Source organism: Chrysochloris asiatica, unplaced genomic scaffold, assembly GCF_000296735.1.
Source record: "Chrysochloris asiatica unplaced genomic scaffold, ChrAsi1.0 scaffold00009, whole genome shotgun sequence".
NCBI lineage: Eukaryota > Metazoa > Chordata > Mammalia > Afrosoricida > Chrysochloridae > Chrysochloris > Chrysochloris asiatica.
In genome coordinates, this window is record NW_006408527.1 from 19,488,828 (window position 1) to 19,498,113 (window position 9,286).

Here is a 9,286-nt window from a genome sequence, read left to right on the forward strand (position 1 = left end):
TTATGTTATTCCTCTTCATGTTATCCAACATGAATCTTAGGCCTTCTTTGGATTTTTTTTAATCCTTTTTTGTATTTGGTCTTCTATCTTAGTAGTGTTGAGAGATTTATCTTCTAGCTCACTAGTTCTAGCTTCTATCTCTTCAATTCTATTCTTTTGCCCTTTCCATGTATTGTCCATTTCTAATATTCTATTATTAATCGTTTGGACATCTTTCTGTAGGTTTTAAATTGTTTCCAATGCTCTATCTATCTTATTTGATTGTTCCTGTAGCACTTTCCTGACTTCTTCCTTATTTTTCTCAACTGCATTGTATAGTGTTTTGATACCTTTTATAATCATTTTTCTGAATTCCTTCTCAGGCATTTCCAAAGCCTGACCATCTTCTAATATGGAGTGTAGGTTTCCTTCCAGCTCATTTGCCTCAGTCACTTTATCTCGTTTCTGGACATATGCAGATGTGGTCATCTGCTTCTGTTTTTTGGGCATCTTCAGGGATTATCTGTGGACTTAATACTTAGATGGGTGTGTATTTTGGTATTTTTTATGCTTTCTGAATGCCTCCAGTTAGATGTGATCAGGAAATGGGCTTCCCTTTTCACTCTTCTTCCTGAGAAGTTTCAAGATACCACCATTGTTCGTTTTGATGTAGTTTAGGATTTAATTTTCAGCCTATTTCCTATTTTGTCTGCTTGTCCCACTCCACAATCCCCATTCAGGCCTTGTTTCTAGTTGGAAACAGTTCAGGGCCGGCTGTGGCCGTTTGGTTTTAATTGCAAACTGTCTCTTTAAATTTCGAGGAGATCTGTGCACATGCATAGTAGAACCCTCTGAGGGTGGGGCTGGGGTGACCACTAGCTCAGGCACCCCTATAGTCACCAGAATGGAGGTGCACAGACAGCAAGGGACCAATGAAGAGATACCAAAAGAAAAGAATGTGCACACCTTTATCTCAGTGTTTCTGCCAGGCGTCTGTGGCCGCACTGATCCTTCCCCTATGTGGTCCCACCAATATGGCGGCTCCTGGAGCAGCCGAGCATCCTGGACTAGAAAGCAATAGATTTCTTGCTTCTGCCACAAATTCCCCCAGCTGTGAGCCTTCCAACCTTATAAGTATTCATTTATATGTGGTTCTGAGTTCTGGGACCAGCCCCTGAGCCTGCTTGGTCGGGTATTCTGTGTTGTTGCCGGAGCTCTTTGCTACACATCTACCTGATCCGCCATCTTGTTTGTTCTTTTGAAAGTACACGATTTTTTACTTCAGCTTCAAGTTCTACAATCTATAAGCCTTCAAACCTTTAAAATATTCCTATCTCTGTGGTTCCGAGTTTTGGAGCTCTGCCCTGGATCTGCTTTGTCTGGTATTCTGTGATATTGCTGATGGCAAACTTCGGTTTCTTTGGATTTTAGAGGCAACATATTCTTCTTTTAGGTGAACTTCTCCAGTCTATTTATCAAGTGACTGGAAAAGCAGCTAGTTCTGAATGGGGCAAGAGAAGCTTCTATAATGTGTTGAGGCTGTCTTGCAGGCCACTCTGCCACTTGGGCCTTATGATCTGGCTGACCCAATGGTGTGTGAGTCTTTGGCAAGCCCCTATTGGTGACTCACAGCACAGACCCTTAAGATTTTGGAGCAAAGTCCCGCTATCTTCTGTAGAGAAGCGAGCAGAGAAGGAGGGACCTCAGCGCCACCAAGGAAGGAGACCCTGGAGCTCAGTGCATCCTTGGAACTTGGGATCCCTGTTCTGAGAGCCTCCTAGACACAGGGGAAGATAGATTCCAAGCAAGATACATGGAGATCTCCAAGGAATGCTGACAGGAGACAAAGACCTTCCCCCAGAGCTGACAGAGAAAGCTTCCCCTAGAGCTGGTGCCCTGAATTTGGATGCCTGGCCTCCTAAACTGTGACCGGGTAAATTTCTATCTGCTAAAGCTATCCACTTGTGGTATTTCTGCTATAGCAGCACCAGATAACTAAGATACCCCCAGTCACTAGAAGAAGACCTACACAAAGTGAGTATCTGCTTAATATACATTTTTACATTTACTTGTTTACTCATTATTTTAAAATGTTATTATATTTTAATGAAGATATACACAGCAAAACACATACCCATTCAATAATTCATTGACATTCTTCTTATCTCTACCTAAATAATTTTACCACTATTCATTTAATTTTAAAAAAAATTACTATTAGCATATTCAGATGCAGATTTATTTCTTCCCAGACACCCTTTGGGCAAGTCACTTAGCCTTCTTCAGGCTCAGTTGTTCTCAGTTTTAATTAGGGGAAGAACTGCTGTCATGGTTAAGTGCTGCCCAATCCGTTCCAACTCATAGTGACCCTGTATAGGGTTTCCTAGGAGCAACTGGTGGGACTGAACTGCTCATCTTGTGGTTCAAACTGATGTTCAGGCTAGCAGCCCAACTCATAACCACTATGCTACCAGAACTCCTTGTAGGGGAAGAATAGGCCCTACCTTTTTCACATCATCCTAAGAGAATGGTCAGGAAATGGGACTGTAGATAGAAATGGTGCTTGGAAATCTGACAAGAAAGGTGCCAGTGTCTAATAGGGAATCTCAAGTGATAGGAGAAAGGCCAATGTGCTCTTAATGACTTTGTTATCTAGATGCTTGCTGGATGTGTCCTTCCAACTTTTCCTGCCAGGGCAACCTTCCTTCCCCAACAAAGAATGGAAAATTCCAAGGCAGCCTCATTAGTAATAACCACTAGGTTTTATCCACCCACTGCTTTTGAGTCTGTTTTGACTCACAGTAATCCTACAGGACAGAGTAGAACTTCCCTACAGGGTTTCCAAGGCTGTAATCTGTACAGAAGCCCCTTCTGCCACATCTGTCTCCCATGGATCAGCTGGTGGATTCCAACCACCAACCTTCCCATTAGCAACCAAGCGCTTTCACCACTGCCACGAGGGCTCCTACTAGGTTATGATCATTACTGATAAGCACCAGCATACATGCTTTTGGGTCTCTAGAGAAGAGCTTTCCTCAGAAGAAGGGTCAATCTGAGAATTCCTTATTTTGACCCTCTCCTCAGGAAACCAAAGAGACCCTTCCCACATGTAGGCACATCAGATGAGAAAAACTCATGTGAGATTATGTCCAGTGAACGAAGCCAAGCACAAAGACCTCCTAGCATGTAATTCCATCTACATGGACTGTCCAGAACAGACAAATCTATAGAAGGCTGTTGCTGTTAAGACAAATGAGTGGTTTCTTAGGGTTGAGAGGAGGTGAGTAGCTAGGGTAGAGTAGCTTGAAGTTTCTTTCTAAGGAGATGACAATCTCCTGTTCGCTTTGGTGATGGTTGCTTAACTCTGTGAACACACTAAAAACCATTGAATTGTAACTTCAAATTGTATGGTGTGCAAATTAAATCTCAGTACAGCTGTTAATAAAAGAGAGATTAAAACACTTGGGGCATATGGAAAAGAATGGAAACGTTTTCCAAATTCAGGTTGTTCCAAGGATGCATACACAACAAGTCAAGCACAATCTACTGGCACATAAGTAAAAGGGTGGAGCCTCAGGTTTAAGGTGTGATCTCTATTAAAACTCCTGTGTAATGAAAATGAGTATATAGTGCCCATACTTCTCTCTTAGCTTTGAGCCCTCTGGAATATGAGCTCTTTGTAGCTGCTGAGCTTGTTTGGCCCCTAACCTTATTAGGCAACTGCCAAAGAGTGATCTGTAAGAGCTCACACCACCTCAGCCTCAGCGCTCAGATGCCTGGGAGGTTCCACCTCTCATCAGGTCAGGATTAGTCATCCCATGTGGGGCTTTCTGGGTAAGGTATCCTCTTGCTCCCCATTTCTTGCATTTTTCCAGCCTACGTCAGCCTACAGGATGACAGGATGGAACAGCCAACTCTCTCATTCCTTCCTCCTTTACATGGTCATTAAGTAATTTTAATCCTCTCCCTCCTGTTCTGTAATATCCGTTCTAATTTGTAGATGAAATGTGGAAGCCTTTTCATATTAAGTCTAGATAGGATGGTCACTAACTCCCACCTTACATATGAAGACACTAAGGGCTGAGGATGTCGGAAGTGGTATGGTCTTTGATGTTCTTTTCCTGAGTCTGTATCTTCTCATTCTATGACAAAGAAGCCCTTTTAAAATGCAGGCAGTTCTTGGGTAGAAAGAATATTCATTTCCATTTAGAGGGAATGCTTCCCTTTTCCCTTACTCTTCTCTTTCAGAATTCACTACATCAAATCCTAGGCAATGAGGGCGAAAGAACCCTCTTGCCCCAAACACACCTCAGTCTCATACCTGAGAAGCAAACCACTCCACACTTTCTGATAACCCAATCTGCTGCTAGGCTCATTAGGAAGTTCCTGGTGGATTCAAAGAGCTACCAGAGACAAGTACCTTAGGCCCTCAGCCACAAAACCACATGCAATAAACAGTCAGAAATCCATTTTGTCAATCCAAGAAATCCCTTAGTCTTGGAAACTCTCCCTGGAGCCCTAAAGAAGAGATACATTCCTAGACCATGAAGAAAAAGGGCAGCTCCCCAAGTAGGATATAGAATATTTTTGCTGATGTGAAAATAACCCACCTTCTGAGTCTCTCCTGCCACAAGCTCCTAATGATTCTGGTGTGATGCTTGCGAAATGAAGTTCAAATGGGCATAGGAGAAAGGCAATAGGAGGGACCAAGGGGCTAGGGCTTCAGGCTGATGCAGTGCTGCAGACACACCTGCCTGGAATAATAAACAGCCTAGTTCAACTCTGGCCTCCCAGCCTCAGATAGGGGCTGCTCAGTTGAGAGCACACTCCCACTCCTTGTCCCGCCTTGCCCTCCTTCCTGGATTGAGAACCTCTACTTAGGAACAAGTTGGCAGCTCTCAGAGATGTGCTTGCCTGGAATGCCAGCATCGCTGTGACACGCAGGACATGAGGGGCTGAAGAAGGAAAGAATTTGGAGGAGGGGAACTGGGCTGGTCCTATCTTGTTATTAAGTGCCATCAAGCTGGTTCTAACTTCCAGCAAACCTGTAATATAGGGTTCCAAAGAGTGGCTGGTGGGTTTGAACCACTGACCTCTCAGACAGCAGTCCAGTGCTTATCCTACAGCGCCACACTAGGACTCTGGTTTTTAGAATGTACCTAACTGAAATATAAAATCTGCTCCACGGGCCCCTCAGTAAACCTATTTTCCTTTCTCTAACCCAGATGTTCCTTCATCCTAAGTGAGGCTCTACTTCTCCGTATTTTCAGGAATGGAGAGGAAAGGGGAGAAGGAGAATTACTATTTGTTTAGTACATATAATGCACCAGTTATCATACTTTATGTGCCTTTATCTATATAGTGTCTAGCATAGTGGTGATATGTAGTGGTTGATCCATATATTGTTGTCATTAACAACATTAATAACACACGGTGACCTCCATGAAGAACAGAATGAAATGCCACCCGGTCCTTTGCCATCCTCATGACTTGCATGTGGACTGGACTGTTATGATCCACATGGCATTCGCTGGCTGAGTTTTGGAAGTAGATTACCAGGCCTGTTTTCCTATTTGTCTTAGTCTGGAAGTTCTGCTGAAACCTGGTCAGCATCAGAGTCGCAGGCAAGTTCCACTGACACATGGGCGGTAACTGTGCACAAGGTGCACTGGTTGGGAAACTCCTGCATGAAAGGCAAACAGAATTCCACCACTGCCTCCATGACCCATACATATCATTGTTGTCACGTGCCATCGAGTCAGTTCTGATTCATAGCTTCCAAGGAGTGGCTGGGGGGGTTGAACTGCCAACCTTGTGGTTTTCAGTCCAGTGATTATCCTACAGTGCCACAGCAGGACTATTATCATTATTATATATATTACCTCACTCTATCCTCACCAACAACCCTTAAAAAAGGATATCCATATTTTATAGCTAGGGAAATCGTTGCAGAATATATGTCCCAGTTTTAATCCAAAGCTACTCTGCCTTAAGTACAAGGACACTCTTGTAAGAAGGAGGACAGGACACCAAGGATTTACTTACTGTCCTTTGCCCATGACACCTAAAATCCTCAAAAACAGGTGAGGAAAATACCTTCTGACCATGTAGAGAGATAGACCCCTGGCTTATCCAGAAGCAGACACCTTCCAGCCTGCCCCCTCCCATCCACCACCACCACACACACATACACCTCTCCCTCCAACATACACACACACACATACACACAAAGAGCCAGAAGGTACTTGGCTATAGGCTGGTGAGATCCCATGAATATCCAGTTCTCACCTGGCGATCTTGGGAGTGAGGATGAATGAAGACTTCCTTCGCTCTCTCTTCTCTCATCCTTAGCCTTGCACCCAGTGGTCTGGGAGAGGCACAGAGAGACCCTACTCTAGATTCTCTCTCTCTCTCCTCCAGTACAGTATTTTCTGTACCATCACGGAGAGTTCACAAAGTTCATCCCTTCTCTCAGGTACTGACTGCTATGTTTCTAAAAGGACCAAGCCCTGTCAAGACAGCTGGCAAGAACCTGAAATAGCAGGCTGCCTCGCCCGAAACCTCCTGGGCTGGCTTCTTCTCTGAGTAAGCCCCACACAAACAAAGACAAACAACAAACACTTGCTGTCAAGTAGATTCTGACTCATGGCGACCCCATGTGTGCCACAGTAAGACTGGGCTCCATAGGGTTTTCAACGGCTCTGACCTCTAAGAGTAGATCCCTGGCCTTTTTTCTGAGATGCCTCTGGTTTAAATCGCCATCCTTTCAGTTAGTTGTTGCATGCTTGTTGTTGTTGTTAAGTGCCATCGAGTAGGTTCCAACTCATAGCAGACCTGTATAGGGACTCTGAGGAGCAACTGGAGGGTTTGAACTGCCAACCTAGTGGTCTGAGGTCTGGTGCTGATCTTACAGCGCCACACCAGGAAGTTGCGTACTTCACTGTGCCTTATTTCCATGATCCCCGATTCTAGCCTACCCTTGCTAGTTCTTATCATCAGGGCCAGCAGCCTCCCTCTCACCATAGCCTCAGGTTTTCCTTCCTGACCCACATGCCTACTGGTTTGCAGAAGTAGACCTGATTACACAACCTCTTTCAGTCCACTGAGGTTTTTTTGGAGACATTGTGGGAAGAAGGTTAGATGCAGAGCCATTGATTAAAGTTCAAATGGTGGAACTACCTGTCTCGGCGTGACAGTCCATGCCAGGTAGGGGCTGGTGCCCCAGGTCCAGACCTCTGCACAGATGACAGGATGGCAACATGGGACTGGCAGTGCTGGAACCTGATGCAAATTCTTAGTCATCCCTAGAACTTGGGTTCTGATGAACCCCACTTCCTGGCTAAGAGACAGTACACTTTAGACTCCTTTGCTTACCTATCCCTCTTGCCATCTGTCACCTTAAGAGTGTCTTTAATTTAGCACTGGAGGGGAAGCAATGAATCAAAGCATCTGCCAGAAGAAAAGGTGGCATTCTTAACCTTTGGGTCCCAGGGATCCAAAATTCATCCCTTGTCCTCAACGCCAAGATGGTACAAATAAGTAATACATTGAACCTCTAATGTTAGTGGTTAAGCCCACCCAAAAGCACCTGGAAGAAAGGTCTGGTGATCAACTTTTTAAAAATCAGCCATGAAAAACCCTACAGAGCACAGTTCTACTCTAACATACAAGCTGTTTTTATGAGTCTGAATTGACTCCACAGTAACCGGTTGGTGGTCCCCAGAGCCATCTCCCCTTTGGAAAGCCACCTAGTACTTCTTGGTCAAATAAAGTACGTATATCCTCCAGGACGCAGTCATTCTACTCCTGGCTGCATCACCCAATGAAATTGTCACTCAGGTCTGTATAAGGGGGCTTTATAAGGATATTCCCGAGAGCACTATTTGGAGTTGGAGGCAATTTGGGAGCTCTTATTCCACTGACAGACAGGTAAAGTCTGCTAGCTAGATGCCATGGAACCTTATGCAATAGTTAGAAACATAGCTCAGACACGTAACAGTATTGGTTAGCTTAGAAACAAAGTGCCTAAAAAGAGATTTAATCGGTTTTACATAAATTAAAAATACATGTATCCAGAGCAATAACATATGCTTTCAGGGACATATTCCAACAAAAAGATTGTTACTTTCATTAAGTGCTGTGTAGGGTTTCTGAGGAGTGGCTGGTAGGTTTGAACCGCCAACCTTAGGGTCCAGTGCTTATCCTACAGCGGCACACCAGGACTTTAATAAAAAGATTAGCAAATGAGAATGCTTTCCACTGGGAAGGGAATTGCAGTGGGCTGTTGGGGAAGACAGGGCAAAAAAACAGCTTTGCATGGACCAAGGATAAAAATGAACCATGAATCCATGGTATGTTTGACTCAACCCTCTGCATCAGAGGTCCAACAAGATAAAAATCAAGCCCACCATCATGCTGAAACCTGTCACTTCTGGAGTGGCTGTATTTTACTGGATATGTTACTGCAATGATGGTAAAACTTATCAGTTCTGCCCAGATGCCTTCAGGAGGCATGGAGCCGGTAGAGCCCATAGACAACACAAGCTTGCTCTGAACAGTGATACCAAGAATTGACTTAAGATTAACAGAATGCTCCTGATCTTGTGGTCTTTTGAAACTCAGCAGAGATCCCAGGAGTCACTCTGATGAGCACAGGAAGCTCCTCAGTGGGGAGACTGAGCAGGCAGGAGGAAGCAGAAAAGCTGCCTGAGGGGCATAGCCACTCTCCTGGCTCCATCACAGGTAAAGAGGAAAAAAGGCAGTCCCTTAGGCCCCCGAGTAATAGGGAAGGTTGTTGTTGTGGTAAATACTCAGGATATGGGGTCTCAAGGGTAACTGCTTTTCACTCTATGTGAGGTACCCCTCCTCAGAACTGGGACAGGAAGTCACTGGGCTAGCAGACAGGATGCAGACCTTGGGCAGTATCGTTCTGGTATTCGGTGTGCACATTCTCTTAGACAACATAGATTGCCTTTCTTGGGACTGCTCTGGTTTTTCCACATTTTGGTTCCAAGGCAACAAAGGAGGTTTTTAGCAGCTGGATTGGATCCTGGGCTATTTTTAGAAACAAATTTCAGCAGAGTCATGCCATGCTGGTGGAGACTGAGAGAAGGGTCAAGCTCCCTGGACTCCCAGAGTCAGGGCATGTTTGCTCCCAGCTGTTAGGTTTTGGTGAGGAGAAAGCTGCCTGGCCTCCGACTGAGAAGGCCACATCTCACTCACCAAAACGGTGTGACATGGGCAGTGCTCATCTCCAGGGCCCAGCAGGAGACGGATCAAGATAATATTCCTCAGTGCCTCACCAATG